Here is a 19,403-nt window from a genome sequence, read left to right as displayed (position 1 = left end):
ATTTCAAAAGTGTCACACATAAGTCCTATTAACTAAATTCACATGCAATCGACAAAATCGAAGCTTAAAACTTTCACACATTCATACTCACATATTTTAGACAATAAATATCATATTCAAATACTTCGGTAACGCGGTCCCGAAACCACTTTCCGACTAGGGTCAATTTAGGGCTGTCACAACACTCCCCCACTTAAGAAATTTTCGTCCCCGAAAATCTTACCGGTAAATAGGTTTGGGTATCATTCTTTCATAGAGTTCTCAGTTTCCCAAGTAGCTTCTTCGATCCCGTGTTTGAGCCATAACACCTTTACTAACGGAACCCTTTTGTTTCACAACTCTTTCATTTCACGAGCTAGGATACGAATCGGTTCTTCTTCATAAATCATATCGGCTTGAATTTCGACCTCGGAGGGATTTATTATGTGCGAAGGACCAAATCTGTAACGTCGAAGCATCGAAACATGAAAAACGTTGTGAATCTTCTCGAGATCAGGGGGTAAAATCAATCTATATGCCACTGGACCAACTCGTTCGGATATTTCATACGGCCCTATGAACCTCGGACTCAGCTTGCCCTTACGGCCAAATCTGAGTATCTTTTTCCAAGGTGAAACTTTAAGAAACACTTTGTCTCCCACCTGATACTCAATATCTCTTCGTTTTAAATCCGCGTACAACCGACGATCGATCGCCTTCGGACTTTCACGAATTATTTTTACTTTCTGCTCAGCATCTTTAATCAAATCAACTCCAAAAATTTTACTTTCACCGAGTTCGGTCCAAAACAATGGTGTACGGCATTTATGACCGTACAAAGCCTCGTAAGGTGCCATCTTAAGACTTGATTGAAAACTATTGTTGTAAGCAAATTCAATCAAAGGTAAATACCGCTCCCATGAACCACTAAACTCAAGGATGCAACATCTCAACATATCCTCGAGTATCTGAATTATCCGCTCGGATTGACCATCAGTCTGTGGATGAAAAGCGGTACTAAAATGTAACTTGGTACCCAAAGCTTCTTGCAATTTCTTCCAAAATCGCGAGGTGAATCTCGGATCTCTATCCGACACAATAGAAATAGGTACCCCGTGTAATCTTACAATTTGAGAAACATACAATTCAGCTAGTTTATCCAATGAAAAATCCGTGACGTGCACGGGGATAAAGTGAGCCAACTTAGTCGGTCTATCAACAACAACCCAAATCGCATCTTTCTTACTTGCCGAAACGGCAACCCGGATACAAAATCCATCGTGACTCGATCCCATTTCCATTCGGTATCATGATTGGTGAAGTAAACACAGAGGCACTTGATGTTCGCTTTCACTTGTTGATATATTAAACACTTGAAACAAAATCGGAAATGTCTCGTTTCATACCATGCCACCAAAACTGACGTCTCAGATCGTTGTACATTTTCGTACTCCCCGGGTGAATCGACATTCGGCTACAATGAGCTTCGTTCAGAATCATCGAAATAAGTTCTCAATTTCTTGGAACACACAAATGACTTCCGAACCTCAAACAATCGTCATCATCAATTTGAAACTCTGATTCCATACTCGAAACACATTCAGCCCGTTTTGCAACCAATTCATCATCAACTTTCTGAGCTTCACGAATTTGATGAATCAACAAGGGTTTGGCCTTTAATTCTACTACTAACACATTGTCGGATAGAACAGACAAGTATTCATTCATCGCTCGTAAAGCAAACAGTGATTTACGACTTAAAGCATCCTCAACCACATTAGCCTTTCCCAAGTGATAGTCAATGACAAGCTCATAATCTTTTAACAACTCAAGCCAACGTCTTTGTCGCAGATTCAAATCTCTTTGAGTCATCAAATATTTGAGACTTTTGTGATCCGAAAATACATGGCACCTCTCACCAAATAAGTAATGTCGCCATATTTTCAAAGCGAAAACGATGGCAGCTAATTCGAGATCATGGGTTGGATAATTTTTCTCATGTGGCTTCAATTGCCTCGACGCATAAGCTACAACTCGACCTTCTAGCATCAATACACAACCCAACCCAAGTAAGGATGCGTCGCTGTAAATGACAAACTCTTTGCCTGATTCAGGTGCACTAGTACTGGAGTTTCAGTCAAATAAGCTTTTAGTTGATCGAAACTTTTCTGACATTTTTCTGTCCATTCAAACTTAACATCTTTCTGAATTAGTTTCGTCATTGGTGTGGCTATCATCGAGAAACCCTTTACGAAACGTCTGTAGTAACCGACAAGTCCCAAAAAGCTCCGAACCTCAGTAATATTTCTCAGAGGCTTCCAGTTAAGTATGGCTGAAATTTTGCTCGGATCAACTCGAATACCCGATGCAGATACCACATGACCCAAAAAACTAACTTCTCTCAACCAGAACTCACATTTACAGAACTTGGCATATAACTGCTTATCCCGTAAAATCTGCAACACTAATCTCAGGTGCTCAGCATGTTCGGTTTCATCTCTTGAAAGACCAAAATGTCATCAATAAACACAACTACAAACCGATCCAAAAGCAATCAAGATCGATTCATCAAATCCATAAATCAAATAGGGCATTAGTGAGCCCAAACGGCATCACTAAGAACTCGTAGTGACCGTATCTCGTTCTGAAAGCAGTTTTGGGTATATCCGAATCTCGAATTTGCAACTGATAATAGCCCGATCTCAAATCTATCTTTGAAAACACTAAGGCTCCCTTTAGTTGATCAAACAAATCATCAATACGCGGTAACGGATATTTATTCTTTATTGTCACTTTATTCAGCTGACGATAATTGATGCACAACCTCATGGTTCCGTCCTTCTTTTTCACAAACAATACTGGTGCACCCCAAGGTGAGAAACTCGGTCGAGCAAAACCTCTATCCATCAACTCTTGCAACTGAGCTTTCAATTCCTTTAATTTCGTTGGTGCCATGCGATATGGAGCTATCGAAATCGGTGTAGTCCCAGGTACAAGTTCGATGCCAAACTCTACCTCCCGGACAGGTGGTAACCCCGGTAATTCTTCGGGAAAAACATCTGGATATTCACAAACCACTGGTACCGATTCAAGTTTCTTTTCTGATTCTTTATTATCAAGTACGTATGCAAGATACGCTTCACACCCCTTTCTCACATATTTTTGAGCTAACATCGAGGATATTATTGTTGGCAATCCATTCAAAACAGTAGACTCAACTCGGATTATCTCATTATTTGCACACCTCAAATCAATAGTCTTACTTTTGTGATTCACAATTGCATCTTGCACGGTCAACCAATCCAAACCGAGAATAACATCAAATTCATCAAACGGTAAAAGCATCAAATCGGCCGGAAAGCAGGAACCTCTGATTACTAGGGGGCATTTCTTACACACCTTATCGACAAGCACATAACGACCCAAGGGATTCGACACTCAATTACGAACTCGATGAGACTCAACAGTTAAAGTCTTACTGGATGCTAAGGTCTCACATACATATGAATGAGTAGAACCAGGGTCAATCAAAGCAATCACATTAGTATCAAAGAGAGTGAAAGTACCGGTAATAACATCTGGCGAGGAAGCATCCTCTCGTGCACGTATAGCATAAGCTCTAGCAGGAGCACGAGCCTCAGATCTGGTTGTAGCATCTCTAGATCCTCTCTGACCGCCACTAGGATTTCCCACATTTCTGGACGGTCTACCTCGAGCAATAGTAGCACCCCGTTTCCCACTCTGATTTACATTCTGTTCAGACAATCTCGGGCAATCTTTAATAAAGTGGTCAGCTGATCCACACTTATAACAGGAGCGGTCATGGAATCTACAACTCCCCGAATGCCATTTACCACAATACTGGCACTCTGTTCTGTCTCGACGATCATTTCCAACACTAGCAACCAAAGTGACTCGTGTACTCACAAGGGGTCGATCGCGATCTCGTCTAGAAAAGCCCGAAGTGCCTTTAGACCGGCCTAAATCATCTCTAACTTTCTTCGAAGACTGTTGAAAGGGCTTTCCCAAAGATCTCTTATGAAACTCCTTGATTTAGCTACCCACCATAGCTAAATTTCTCCAAGCTTTTTCTCTTCTAGTTACGGCAATGAGGAGCAAGGATGAAACAACTTTGGTTTCTCCTCCCACTCACCTCATGTTTTATTATTCTTAATCCATTATTTTATTTTGTAACTAAAAATGTCAATAAAAAAAACATATTATCATTAATAGCCCATACCATGGCTGGCCACTACTTATTATAAATGGAAATTTGACATGCAAACCCATCATTTTTAAAACATGCATTAATAGATCCTTATAGATTAACCTATCACATTTCAAAAGTGTCACACATAAGTCCTATTAACTAAATTCACATGCAATCGACTAAATTGAATTTTAAAACTTTCACACATTCATATTCATATATTTTAGACAATAAATATCATATTCAAATACTTCGGTGACTCGGTTTAGCGGTCCCGAAACCACTTTCTGACTAGGGTCAATTTAGGGCTGTCACAGTAGTAATAAAATGAATAATGATTTCAAAAAGATGTACTAGTGGCCATGAATGAAATGGGATATTTTTGAGTTTGTATCTAAGTGTTTGATATGTCAGCAAGTAAAAGCTGAACATCAGTTGCCTTCTGGACTATTACAACCAGTTACAATACCAGAATGGAAATGGGAAAGAATTACTTGGACTTTTGATAAACCGCAATTTATACATATTTTATCCCATGCTTAGCACATTTATGGATGATTTCTCCTTAGATTTCGTGAATTCGATGCTCCTAATCCTTTAAATTCATGTTTTATACTTAAGTGAGCATAGGAGAGTAAAAAGAGCGAGAAACAGGCTAAAAATGGAGAAAATGGATCAACATGGGAAATCAACATGGCCTGGACTTCCTCACACGGGTAGTTCACACGCCCGTATCCATTCAACAGACTCGAACACTGTTTGAACTAATCGAACACGGGCGTGTCCCCGTCGAGCCCAAGTTTAGTCCTATTCGAAAAAGGTGACTCTTGAGGGCTTTGAGGCATTCTAAAGCCTATTTAAACACACTAGAAGAGTATTAGAGGGGACACAGGGAGTAAGAGGCAAGGAATTACTCGAGGAAAGCCGATTGATCCATCTCAGAAACCGAATTCACCTTCAAGACTGAAGATCTCCCTTCAATTCCCTTCAAGAGTTCTTGGGTTTTCTTTATGTTTTGTTATCATTATTCTTTGGAGATGTTTTCTTTCATAAAAATGAACTAAACCCCCTAAATACCTAAGGGGAATGAAACCTAAGACGTATCTTGTTATTATTATCTGAATTATATGTTAAATATTTGACTTGTTCTTAATTATGAGTTCTTAATTCTTGCTTTAATATTCCAAGTTATTGATTCAAGTGTTGATGTGCTTATTCAGATGAGCAAAAGTCCCTATCTAAGAGTAGATCTAACGTAATTAAGCGGAGTTGATTGCATGCCCAGAGATAGGGTGACATAATTTTGCCAAATTAGGGTGAAACCTAATAAGGGAATCCATAGATCGAGTTAATGCAACACTGGGGGTTTTAATTAGAAAGAGATTTCAATTAATCAACCTAGGGTTAGATGTTTTTAGTCTCAAGAGAGATAATAATATAACTTAGGGATTTCTACGGATCAAGTCAAGCGAATAAATCGTCTGATGCAGAGTCAATAACAAGTGAAGTCTAGGTGGATTTTTCCCTTAGGTATTGTCCAAATCATTCAGTTTTCCCAAAAGTTATTTCCCCAATTTACTTCTTGTGCATTCTTAGTTTAGTAATTAGTTTAGATAAAACAAACCCCTTTTATTTTTAGTCCAGATAATAAAAAGAAAGTTAATACTAGTAATTTTAATTCCTTACATCCTGGTCTTACCATAAGCTATACTAGTATTCGATAAGGTGTGCTTTCCTTTTTTGTGATAATAGTTAGTTTTCAAGAACGGACATTCATAAATTATAAAACTTATCACGATTTATATCACATCAACTTTGTATCGGGGTTACCTCTGTCTCTAAAGAAGAAAGATGCCATTTGGGTAATTATTGATCGGTTGACAAAGTCTGCACACTTTATTCCAATACGTATGGATTTTTCTTTGGATAGATTGGTTGAATTATATGTTTCTAAAATTGTCAGATTGCATAGAGTTTCTGTCTCCATTATTTCAGATAGATACCCTCAGTTTACATCTCAATTCTGGAGCAAATTGCAAGAAGCTCTGGGTACTCAGTTACACTTTAGTACTGCATTTCATCCCCAGACAGATGGTCAATCTGAACAGGTAATACAGATCTTAAAGGATATGCTTCGATGTTGTATACTTGAGTTTGAAGGTAATTGGGAAAGGTATTTACCTTTGGTTGTATTTTCCTACAATAATAGTTATCAGTCTAGCATCAAAATGGCACCATATGAAGTTTTGTATGGTCGCAAATGCAGAACTCCATTGTATTGGACAGAACTCAGTGAGAAAAAGTTACACGAAGTTGACTTAGTCCGAGAGACTAAGGAAAAAGTGAAAGTAATTCGGGACAGTTTGAAAGTAGCATCTAATCGTCAAAAGTCTTATGTTGATCTTAAACAACAAGAAATAAAATTTCAAGTTGGTGACAAAGTATTCTTGAAAGTATCGCCTTGGAATAAAGTTCTTTGGTTTAGTCGTAAAGGAAAACTGAGTCAACAGTTCATTTAACCATATGAGATTATAGAAAGAATCGTACCGGTTGCATATCGATTTGCTTTACCACCAAAACGTGATCGGATTCATAAGTCTTTAATGTGTCTATGCTATGACAGTACCGATCCGATCCCTCACATGTTATTTCTCCTACAGAGGTGGAGATTCAGCCTGATATGACATATAGTGAAGAACCAATCAAAATCTTAGCTCGAGAAATAAAAGAGTTAAGAAATAAAAAGGTAGCTTTAGTAAAAGTTCTTTGGCAATGTCACGGTATAAAGGAGGCTACCTGGGAACCAGAGGATACTATGAAGAAGCAATACCCGAATCTTTCACTGGTAAGATTTTCTAGGACGAAAATGTAACACTCCTAACCCATATCAGTCGCCGAAATAGGGTTACGAGGTATTACCGAAAAATACACATCATTCACAAACATTTATGCATTCATAATCTAAATTCATTCGATTCATTCACATTATCCCTTATAAGGTCTTACGAGACCTTAAAACATGCTTAAAAGAGGTTCGGAGCAAAACCAATAACATTTAAAAACTTTGAGAAACTTATAAAAACTTCATGCATTCAGGAGTCACACACCCGTGTGCACAGGCCGTGTGCCTCACACGGCCACCAAAAACGCCCGTGTCACAAACCGTCTGAAAATTGGGCATGCCTACTAACTCGCACCACACGGTCGAGGAAACGCCCATGTAGTAGGCTGTGTGAAACCTAGAGAGGTTACTGACTTGGGTCACATGGCCAAACACAAGCCCGTGTGCTAGCCCGTATGCAAAACACAGCCAGTAGACACGCCCATCTGTCTAGACCATGTCAAACCTATAGGTTATACTGACTTAAAGTCGAAGGGTACCCCAGGGGACACACGACCGTGTACCAAGGGCATATGTCACACACGGTCAAGCCACATGCCCGTGTGCTCAGCCGTGTGGAGTGAAAATAGGCTTGTAAAAGCCATATTTCTCACCCTCCGCAAGCATACCTAAACCACATCAAATTTGCACCATTTTATACATATATAAGCAACCAAAGCATGCTATTTCATACACATTTCATGCCATCTATCCTCAGCCATTTCAACTACTAAATTCCATATTTAAAACATACTAAATCATTATGCCAAAATCATCAAAGCTTACATAAGTACCAAATGCATTTCCTTATCAACTTATCAACTATTTCATGTCACAAAACATACCATATCATCATCTCAAATCAAACCACAATAGACCAACTTCCAAGAAATAATACTCTAACTTACAACTATCCAAAAGAGCAACCATATAACCATACCAAACAAGCCAATACAAAAGGCATTATATACATCACATATATTACTTATCAAACACATAATTTAAGCCAACTTAAACGGCTAAATACATACCAACATTTACAAGCCAAATCTCATGGCTCAAAATCATAACTCAAAACATATCAAGATAACACTAGCCTATACATGCCATATACCATATATACAAAGCTCCAAAAGTACCAACGAGATGATCGATAGTGTGATGACATTTCCTGACAATCACCGAGTCTAATCTAGCTTCGATAATCTATAAAATAGTGAAAAATAAACACAGTAAGCTTTAAAAGCTTAGTAAGCCATACAAAAATAAAGTTATCACATTGATATTTGCATATAAATTCAAATCTGCTAAGCATAGCTAAACACATTGATACATGATATTCGTGGCAGGTTTTAAATATTTATAGTGAATCATTCTTGAATCTAACTATTCACGATGAAGGCAAGTGTACCTATCGAACAGTAGTATAGCTTTAGTAAGACCGAATTATCGAACCCAAACACACTAAAAGTACTAGTATCAACTTTCTTTTTATTATCTAGCCTAAAAAAATAAAAGGGTTTTGTTTATCTAACTAGTTAATTAAACTAAGAAATCACAGAAAAGAAATTTGGGGAAAATACTTTTTGGAAAACTCAATTGATTGAGACAATACCTAAGGAAAAATCCACCTAGACTTCACTTGTTATTTGACTCTGAATCGGACGATTTATTCATTCAACTTATTCCATAGAGATCCCTAAGTTATATTATTATCTCTCTCAAGACTAATAATGTCTAACCCTAGATTGAATAATTGAAATCTCTTTCTAATTAATGCCCTAGGGTTGCATTAACTCGATCTATGGATCCCCCTATCAGGTTTCACCCTAATCTAACAAAATCTTGTCACCCTATCTCTAGGCGCGCAATCAACTCTGCTTAATTATTACAAATTTACTCTTAGACAGGGTCTATTCCTCCTCTAAATAAGAGCTTAACTTGAATCAATATTGTAACACCCCGTACCCGAGACCGTTGCCGGAGTCGGACACGAGAGGTTTGCAGACTTAAATCACTCGCTTTCACAGTCCATTTTAAAAATTTCCAGGCAGTTGGCTAACTGCGTCACTGTCACTTTAAAAATCATATCTTGAGTTCCAAAACTCAAAAATCAGTTTTGTAATTTTTCCCTGAAACTAGACTCATATTTCCATCTACAGATTTTTTTCTAGAATTTTTGGTCGGGCCAATTAGTACAGTTTATTAGTTAAAGTCCCCCCTTTTACAGGGTGCAACTACACTGACCTTCATGCATTACGATTTGGATATCTCCCTGTACAGGGCTTCAATACTGATGCCGTTTGTTTATATAGAAACTAGACTCAAAAATAAATCTATACATATATGGTATGACTTCTAAATGTCTCTGGTTAATTTATAATGAATTTCCAAAATCAGATCAGGGGATCCAGAAACCGTTCTGGCCCTGTCTCACGAAAACTTTAACAACTCATAATATACTGTTCATATGAGCATTTTGTTACTTTCCTATTAAAATAGATTCATCAAGGTTCGATTACATAATTTATTCGCTATTTAATTCCATTCCTACTATTTTTAGAGATTTTTCACATCCACATCACTGTTGCTGCCAGCATCTATTTTTAAGGTAAACTTTACCTATTTCATGATCCTCCATGGATCAACTAGAGTTTGTCATACATATACCAAAAGTGATCATGAATAACCATTCCCATGACTAACCGTTACCAACATTTCCATACCTCTCTACGGACAACATACAAAACGATTATAATGCTATGATCAAAGTATACTTAAGCCATTTTCGCATGGCTATCCAAATTTACACAAAACCGAGAGGTACATGACCTACAACAAAAGGGTAGTCCTATACATGCCATTTCAAAGTTCAACCAAAATATACCAAAAGGAGCTTTGATAGTGTGGGCGACTTCGACTTCAAAAATCCCGAGTCCGATGGTGACGAACCAAAATCTATAAAACAGAGAATCAAAGAAACGGAGTAAGCATTTAATGCTTAGTAAGTTTGAGCCATGAAATTAGACACAACCAAAATATAGCATTCATATGGCTAAACGGATAATCTCATATGCACAAATTCTCAATATCATACTTACTTCACATTACCGACCTTATATTCATACACAAAAGATCAACTTAGCCAAGTAGGAAGCTCATTAATTTCTTGGCGAATATTATTTAAACGGAATCACTACCCCAATGCATATGCTAAACGTACCTCATCGTTGGGTTTTACGAGCGTATCAATCTAACTTATTACAGCAAGATCACTCGTTCGAAACCAAGTACCTTCGGGTTTAGCGGATATAGCCACTAGCTCAAATGCCTTGGGACTTAGCAGGTTATGGTAACTTGCACAAATGCCTTCGGGACTTAGCCCAAGATAATAACTCGCACAAATGCCTTGGGACTTAGCCCGGATATAATAGCTCACTAAACGCCTTCGGACTTAGCCGGATATAGTAGCTTCATACGAATGCCTTGGGACTTAGCCGGAATTAGCCACTAGCTCAAATGCTCTCGGGACTTAGCCGGTTATCATCCGAACATTCATGCACATATCAATAAATCATGATACATCTAATTTCATTTTCATAATTAGAATTCAAACACAAGTCACGTATTAAGCATTCCCATTTCGGCTCACTAGCCACATACAAACAACATGGTTTAGTTTGCTTTATAACACGATCTCTATGCACATACGGCTACGACATACGTATAGACTAATTAACTCAACATATAATTCAAGTAAAAATCATCATATCATTGTATATTTGTTATGCTCATACATTATGACTTAATCAAATCATAAACTAAGTCTCATTGCTCAAAACTTACCTCGGATGTTGTCGAACGATTTCGATGGCTATTCGACCACTTTTTCCTTCCCTTTATCGGATTTAGTTCCCCTTTGCTCTTGAGCTTAATTTAACAAATAAATTGATTTAATCATTTGAGCATCAAAAGAGGAACTCAAGGTACTTAGCCCATATATATACATTAGACACTAAAGTCACATACATATGAAACCATGAATCAACTCAACACATTAGCCAATATTCACCTTAGCCAAATTTTCTAAGTCAAGATAAAGCCATCAATATGTTTACCTATGGCCGAACATACACATCAACCTACGTACTCATTCATGTGGTCGATTATATTCGGTCATGCATACACACATAAAATCAATTTGGATACTCTATCAATCCAACATACATTCGGCAATAGTCCATAATTCTCTCTCTCGGCCACTCATTTCACACTTAACAAAGCTTCCATTCGAACTCATTAGTGAGTATCAATTAACCTAAGCTATCTGTTAAACCTTTATTATCACTTCTTGCCAAACCAAAGACCACATTCGGCACTTTCATCCACCATTCTACCAAGCATGCAATATTCAACCACAGCCAACTCACATTTGGCCCTAGTTCATAACAGGGTAGCCGAATTCTTTTTATGGTTCAAACACTCATCCATCATCATCATTCACCTAACTTTAACATGAAACAACAAAACTCACCATTATTAACTACCATAGTTAAAAACCTTACTCAATCTAAAATCAAAATTTCGTCATGGTTTAAAAATCACTTGATATCTCACTCAATATCAACTAAAATTTCAAGAGCTAGTACAAACTTCCTTACCTTAATAGTGACCTAAGATGACCGATTGCTTCACTCCCTTCTTCTTCCTTTCAATTCGGCCAAGAAGAACCAAAGAACACAACTTGTTTTTCTTTCTTCCTTAGAACATTCGGCCAAGAGAAATGAGAAAAAGATGGACACTTTTTTTTTGTTTTCTTCCTTACATTCACGGCAATGGGGAGGGGGAGAAACAATCTCACCATTCTTTTCCTTTTTCCATTTCTTTATTACCCATACTCATTATTTTATTGTTCCTAACATACATCACTACATAACATGTTTGTGACATGTTTCCACTCATAGCATGGCCGGCCATTTGCTCAAATATTGGGCAATTTGACATGCAAACCCACCATTTCTATAACATGCATTATTAGGCCACTTTACATTTGCCTAGCACATTTCTAAATTTTCTCACATAAGTCCTATGTACTCCATTCACATGCAATTAACTAAATCGAATCTTAAAAATTTTCGCACATTCATATTCACATATTTTAGACAATAAATATCACATTCAAATAATTTGGTGACTCGGTTTAGCGGTCCCAAAACCGCTTTCCGAATAAGGTCACTTTAGGGCTGTCACAAATATCCTAAAATATTAAAACAAGAATTAAGAACACATAATTAAGAGCAAGTCAAATATTTATCATACAATTCAGATAATAATAACAAGATCCGACTTAGATTTCATTTTCTTTAGGTATTTAGGGGTTTTAGTTCATACTAATGAAAGAAAACATCTCAAAAAAATAAAAATAACAAAACATAAGAAAACCCAAAACTCCTGATGTAATTTGAAGGGAGATCTTCAGTCTTGACGGTGAATCCTACTTCTAAGATGGATCGATTGGCTTTCCTTGAGCAATTCCTTGCTTCCTCCTCTACGTCCCCCTCTTCTCCTCTTCTAGGGTGTATTTATAGGCTTTGGAATGCCTAAGAGCCCTCAAAAATGGCCTTTTCCGAATAGGACTTTGCTTGGGCTCGATATGGACACGCCCGTGTGACACGCCCGTCTACGATTACTTTAGGCCGTGGTCAAGCCTGTTAAGTAGGCACGGGCATGTGGTCTACCCGTGTGAGTCATGCTTCGATTCTGTCAAATTGACACAGTCGTGTGGTCTGCCCGTGTGAGGAAGTCTAGGCCGTGTAGATTTCGTACGTTGGCCCATTTTTTCCGTTTTTAGCCCATTTCTCGTTCCTTTCACTCTCCTATGCACTCCTAAGTATAAAACATGAAATTAAGGCATTAGGAGCATCAAATTCACCAAATCTAAGGAAAAATAATCCATAAAATTTGTTAACCATGGGGTAAAAATAGGTATAAATTGCGGTTTATCAAATACCCTCACACTTAAGCATTTTCTTGTCCTCAACCAAAACCCTCAACTCGCAATCAAAATAAATTCTTCTTAACTTTATAATTCTTATCAATAATATCTCAAACTAATCCATAATTAATCAAAAATTGATAATTTGACTAAAAGAACATCAAAGTTTCAAACATTCCAAGTTGAGCATTTTATCATGAAAACATAGGTGTCGCTCCTCATCTAAGTAATTACCTTTGATTCAAAATATCACAGAGTTTCACATCCTCATTGAAGATTCAGTCAAATCACTCGAGGTGTTTAAACATCCTTATTAAAGATTCACTCAAATCACTCGAGCTGTTTAAGGAAAATAAATGAAGCACTCAATAGTCAATAATGAAAAGTCTTTACCATAGGCTTGCATGAAAATCAAATCTCCACCACTATAAATTGAGATGAAACATCAATCAAAAGGTCTTTAGAGGGTTGTAACCTGGCTTTGGTTAGAGGGTGTCGTCACAAGCTGAAGAAAGGGTTAGAATCGAGATTGAATTGAAAGTTTGCCTAACTAGAAATATGACTAGTCATCAAATGCGTACAACAGAGCTTTTTCTCAGGAAATGGAATTTAACTTCTTTAGCTCAGAAGATCACTACTACTAATATGTATACATGTATATATATATATATATATTTTAAGAACAAGTCAAATTACAAAATAGAATAAAACATAGCTAAGAAACTATTCCAACTCAAATCTCAACAAAAATAGGGATCAAATTAATTTAGGGGATTTCAACAATAATGGGTTATGGATTAATATTGAGGGTAAATTAATGAATGAGTTGTTAGGCTCAAGGTGGTTCACTAAGGGTTAATTGTGAAGGTACGCTTTTATAGAGTGAGTGGATTAAACCTAAGTGCCTTTATCATTTTGACATATCTAATCAAATGGTGTGGTCTTGACATGCATAATCAAGCAAGTTCTAAAATAACAATTCAATACTGACACACTCATAATGAAAGTGAGCATGAAAGAAATAATAGATGCTCTAAAGGCTCAACATCTCACAAAAATTATGGCTTTCTGATGTTTAAACTTGTGAATTCCAACTCAAGATAATACCTAAACTTAGGCAAACAACCTAAAAGTTTTTAATTCTTCAAAAATCAACTTATCATGCTTGATTCTCTAATGTCTTAAAGTTTAAATAATCAATTTTTAAATGTCTATGTTTTAATTCAAGACATATCAATAAAAATCATAAATTAATTAAAATTCATTCTAATAGTGATATGAGTAATTCACGTGAGAATAAGACAAAATTCAGGGATTTTTCTGATATAGATGTAAGTAGCCCCCCACACTTAAGATGTACATTGTCTTCAATGTACAAAGATAGATATATTGACCAATATAAATATAAGTTCATAAGATAGGGAGAGAAGTGAAACTTCCTGAGTTAAAAATGGATGAAATTCCTAGATTAGCGAGAGCGAGTATTGGAAATAAAGCTAGAGGGCAAGCATGATTCTGAAGAATAAAAGGAGAATTGAGGGAATAATTTGATAGATAAGCCGTGTTTAAAAACAAATGAGACTTCAAATAAATTAGAGTAAAAACAAAGGTAAAATAAAATAAAATAAAAGAGATAATCTAATTTTAAAAGTGGCACGGCCATGTCCCACTCCCGTGTGGTATGTGCCCAGCCCGTGTTTGTCGAGAATTGAGAGATCGTCACACGGCCTGAGGACACGGCCGTGTGTCTAGGTCTTGTGGCTGTCTGATTATGTTGCATGACCGTGTTCGATGTGGTTCACTTCTCCCACGCTCGTGTACCCATGCACAAGCCCGTGTTATTTTGACAGTGTCGACCACGGGTGTGGGGCATGGGTGTGTCGCACGCCCATGTTGTTTTGATAGTTTCACCCACGGTCATGTCACACGGCCCTATGTTGGGAAAAACTTTTGCCCTGTTTGCATACGGCCGTTTTGCACGGCCGTGTCATTACCCGTGGTGTAGGCACGGCATAAGGCACGCTCATGTGCCTGGCCATGTGGTTTTGGAAAGCTTGTAATCAATGGTTTGGTTAGTATGTTAGATTTTAAAAACTAAAATTTCAAGAAAGTAATATTGTTAGTGCTCGGGTTGCCTCCCGAGAAGCGCTTAGTTAAAGTCTAAGGTAGACTTTCGTCTCTGGTGAATGGTCATGGTTGTCCGAGGAGTTTATACTCCTCATTCCTGCTATGAATCTCATCAAAATAAGGTTTTAGGTGGGTATTGTTTATCTTAAAGGTGCTGAATTTGAGATGACTTACCTCCACCGTACCAAATGGGAAAATGCTAAGTACCGTAAGAGGAATTTCTTCATTCAGTTTGGCAGTGTCAATGTGTGGATCTGCGGCATCTAATGAAACTTTGTCTCTAACCTTAAGTTAATTTGGTGAGACATTGAGCTCGTTCTGACGTAGTTTTGGTTTATCATGTTCTCTCAGTTTAAATGTCAGCCATTCATCTAACTCCTCGATTCGTAACCTTCATTCTTCATGGGTAGATTCTTTGTTGTGGATTAAACATGGCTCATGTGTGTCCTACGAACTTATTTTCTGCAAAATAGGTTGCACTGTATGATCAGTCTTAGTAGAACAATTTGTACAATCACCTTCAATTTTCAATGTGTTGTTCGGGTTGCGAGCTTGAAGGTTGATTGTTTTGTCTCCTACACGAAGTGTGAGTTCACTTGTGCCAACGTCAATAATTGTTCTAGCAGTTGCTAAAAAGGGCCTTCCCAAAATTAAAGGAACATTGCTGTCCTCTTCTATGTCTAAAACAACAAAATCAACTAGGAATATAAATTTGTCAATTTTAACGAGTACGTCTTCAATGATACCCCTAGGAAATCTGACAGTTTTATCTGCTAATTGAATGCTCATCCTAGTTTGTTTGGGTTTCCCTAAACCTAGTTGCTTAAACAATTTGTAAGGCATAACATTGATACTAGCCCCTAAATCAGCCAACGCATTATTAACATCTAAACTACCAATTAAACAAGGAATCGTAAAACTCCCTCGATCTTTTAGTTTGTTAGGTAGCTTATTCTGAAGAATGGCTGAGCAAACCGTGTTTAGCTCCACATGCGACCTTTCATCTAACTTTCGTTTATTTGCTAGAAGCTCCTTTAAAAATTTGACTGCGTTCGGCATCTGCGAAAGTGCTTCAATAAACGGTAGGTTAATATGTAGTTTCTTTAAAAGTTTAAGGAATTTACCAAATTGTTCGTCTGAGCGGTCTTTCCTTGTCGCATTGGGGTATGGCACACAAGGTTTATATTCTGTACTTACCGATTTTTGTTCGTTTTATCCTACCTCATTCTTACTTTCACTTACCACCGGTTCTGGCCTTGGTTTTTCCACTAACCCTTCCTCATCTTGAATGGCAATTGCGTTGAGTTTCACCCTTGGGTTAGATTCAATGTTGCTTGGCAGGCTACCTTATGGTCGTTCAGAAATCAACTTGACGAGCTATCCAATCTGAGTTTCGAGCCTCTAGATTGATGCCTGTTGATTTTTGAGTGTCGTCTCGGTATTCTAAAAATGAGTCTCTGACACTGAGATGAATTTGGTTAGCATCTCCTCAAGGTTCAGCTTTTTCCCTCGCTGGTATGGTGGTTGCTGAAAGCCTGGAAGGGGTAGTGGTTTCTAATCTCCTTGGCCTCCCCATGAAAAATTTGGGTGATTCCTCTAACCTACATTGTAAGTATTGCTATAAGGATTTTTTTGAGATCGAGGATTATTATCCATGTAATTTAACTACCCGTTCTCCATGTTGTGGCCATAAGGTGGGTATTCTGAATTGCTCGATCCACCTCCATTTGCTTCGTACTGCATTACTGGGTGAACCTGTGAAGAACTAAGAAAACCATCAATGTTCTTATTCAAGAGTTCTACCTGATTAGAGAGCATGTTGACCGAATTGACGTTATAAACACTGGCTGTTTTTGTTAGCTTTGTCCTCATAACTTGCCACTAATAGTTATTCAGTGACATCTCCTCTATAAATTAATAGGCATCTTCAGGTGTTTTATTATTGATGGTTCCACAGTAGCTGCGTCAACCATTTGTCGAGTCGAAGGATTCAGGCCATTATGAAAAGTTTGAACCTCTAGCTAGAGTGGTAACCCATGGTGAGGGCATCTTCACAAAAGGTCCTTATATCTCTCTCATGCATCGTAAAGTGTTTCTAAATCCATCTGCACAAAAAAAGAGATATCATTACGTAATTTAGCCGATTTAGCCGACGAAAAATATTTTAGTAAAATCTTTCAGTCATTTGTTCCCAAGTAGTGATTGACCCCCGTGGTAACAAATTCAACCATTGTTTAGCTTTGTTTCTCAAAGAAAAAGGGAATAACCAAAGGCGAATGGCATCATCAGAAACACCATTAATTTTAAATGTATCGCATAGTTCCAAAAAGTTTGCCAAGTGAGTGTTGGGATCTTCGTCCTGCAAACCATCAAACTGAAAAAATTGCTGTACCATTTGAATTGTGTTAAGTTTTAGTTTAAAAGTATTTGCAGCTACAGCAGGTCTAACTATGCTCGATTCAATTCCTGTTAAAGAAGGTTTAGCATAATCATACATAGTGCCCGGAGCAGGATTCTGATTTACCAGATTAACAGCAGTCGCAAGAGGTATCAGGTTTCCCTGATTTTCAGCCATCTCCTTGCTTGTGGTTTGAATATCGTCCTCTTGCTCGTTCTCTGTGTATCTTAAGTTTCGCCTTATTTCTCTTTAGTTTCTGCGAACTGTGCGATCGATCTTATTGTCAAAAAGTAATGGTCTTGACGAGTTTCTTCTAGTCATAAACTATAAGAACCTTACAAAAAAGGGGAAAAAGAAGAATTAGTAATAAAAATTAGAATAAAATTTAAATTGCAGTAAAAGTAAATGGCTAAAGTAATAAAAATCGAGTGTTCCTAATATCTTAGTTCCCCGGCAACGGCACCAAAAACTTGATACCTGATATTCGTGACAGGTTTTAAATATTTATAGTGAATCGTTCTTGAAACTAACTATTATCACGATGAAGGCAAGTGTACCTATCGAACAGTAGTATCGCTTTAGCAAGACAGGATTATCGAACCCAAACAAACTAAAAGTACTAGTATCAACTTTATTTTTATTATCTAGCCTAAAAAAAATAAAAGGGTTTTGTTTATCTAACTAATTAATTAATCTAAGAAATCATAGAAAAGAAATTTGGGGAAAATACTTTTTGGAAAACTCGATTGATTGAGACAATATCTAAGGAAAAATCCACCTAGACTTCACTTGTTATTTGACTCTGAATCGAACGATTTATTCATTCAACTTGTTCCATAGAGATCCCTAAGTTATATTATTATCTCTCTCGAAACTAACAACGTCTAACCCTAGATAGAATAATTGAAATCTCTTTCTAATTAATGCCCTAGGGTTGTATTAACTCGATCTATGGATCCCCTTATTAGGTTTCACCCTAATCCGGCAAAATCTTTTCACCCTATCTCTAGGCGCGCAATCAACTCCGCTTAATTATGACAAATTTAATCTTAGACAGGGTTTATTCCTCCTCTGAATAAGAGCTTAACTTGAATCAATATCCTGGAATATCAAAACAAGAATTAAGAACACATAATTAAGAACAAGTCAAATATTTATCATACAATTCAGATAATAATAACAAGATCCGTCTTAGGTTTCATTCCTCTTAGGTATTTAGGGTTTTTAGTTCATACTAATGAAAGAAAGCATCTTAAAAGAATAAAAATAACAAAACATAAGAAAACCCAAAACTCCTAAGGGAATTTGAAGGGAGATCTTCAGTCTTGATGGTGAATCCGGATTTTGAGATGGATTGATCGGCTTTTCTTGAGCAATTCCTTGCTTCCTCCTCTGCGTCCCCCTCTTCTCCTCTTCTAGGGTGTATTTATAGGCTTTGGGATGCCTAAGAGCCCTCAAAAGTGGCCTTTTCCGAATAGGACTCTGCTTGAGCTCGACAGGGACACGCCCGTGTGACACACTTGTGTGCGATTACTTCAGGCCATGGTCAAACTTGTTAAATAGGCATGGGCGTGTGGTCTACCCATGTGAGTCGTGTTTCAATTCTTCCAATTTGACACAGTCGTGTGGTCTACCCGTGTGAGGAAGTCCAGGCTGTGTGGATTTTGTACGTTGGCCTATTTTCTCCGTTTTTGGCCCCTTTCTCGTTCCTTTCACTCTCCTATGCTCTCCTAAGTATAAAACATGAAATTAAGGCATTAGGAGCATCGAATTCACCAAATTTAAGGAAAAATCATCCATAAAATGTGTTAAG

At 37.4% G+C, this 19,403-nt stretch overlaps 1 non-coding gene across 1 annotated transcript; it reads left to right on the top strand.

The window, feature by feature from the left end:
* The first annotated feature begins 17,223 nt into the window (after positions 1 to 17,223).
* LOC128284966 (small nucleolar RNA R71) lies at positions 17,224 to 17,330 on the top strand. Its single transcript, XR_008275383.1, has one exon. It is a non-coding gene; the product is annotated as a small nucleolar RNA R71 (small nucleolar RNA).
* Positions 17,331 to 19,403: the final 2,073 nt, after the last annotated feature.

This window comes from Gossypium arboreum, chromosome 11, assembly GCF_025698485.1.
Source record: "Gossypium arboreum isolate Shixiya-1 chromosome 11, ASM2569848v2, whole genome shotgun sequence".
Classification (NCBI taxonomy): domain Eukaryota; kingdom Viridiplantae; phylum Streptophyta; class Magnoliopsida; order Malvales; family Malvaceae; genus Gossypium; species Gossypium arboreum.
The sequence above is the reverse complement of the archived record's forward strand: the minus strand, read 5'-3'. Positions and strand labels throughout refer to the sequence as shown.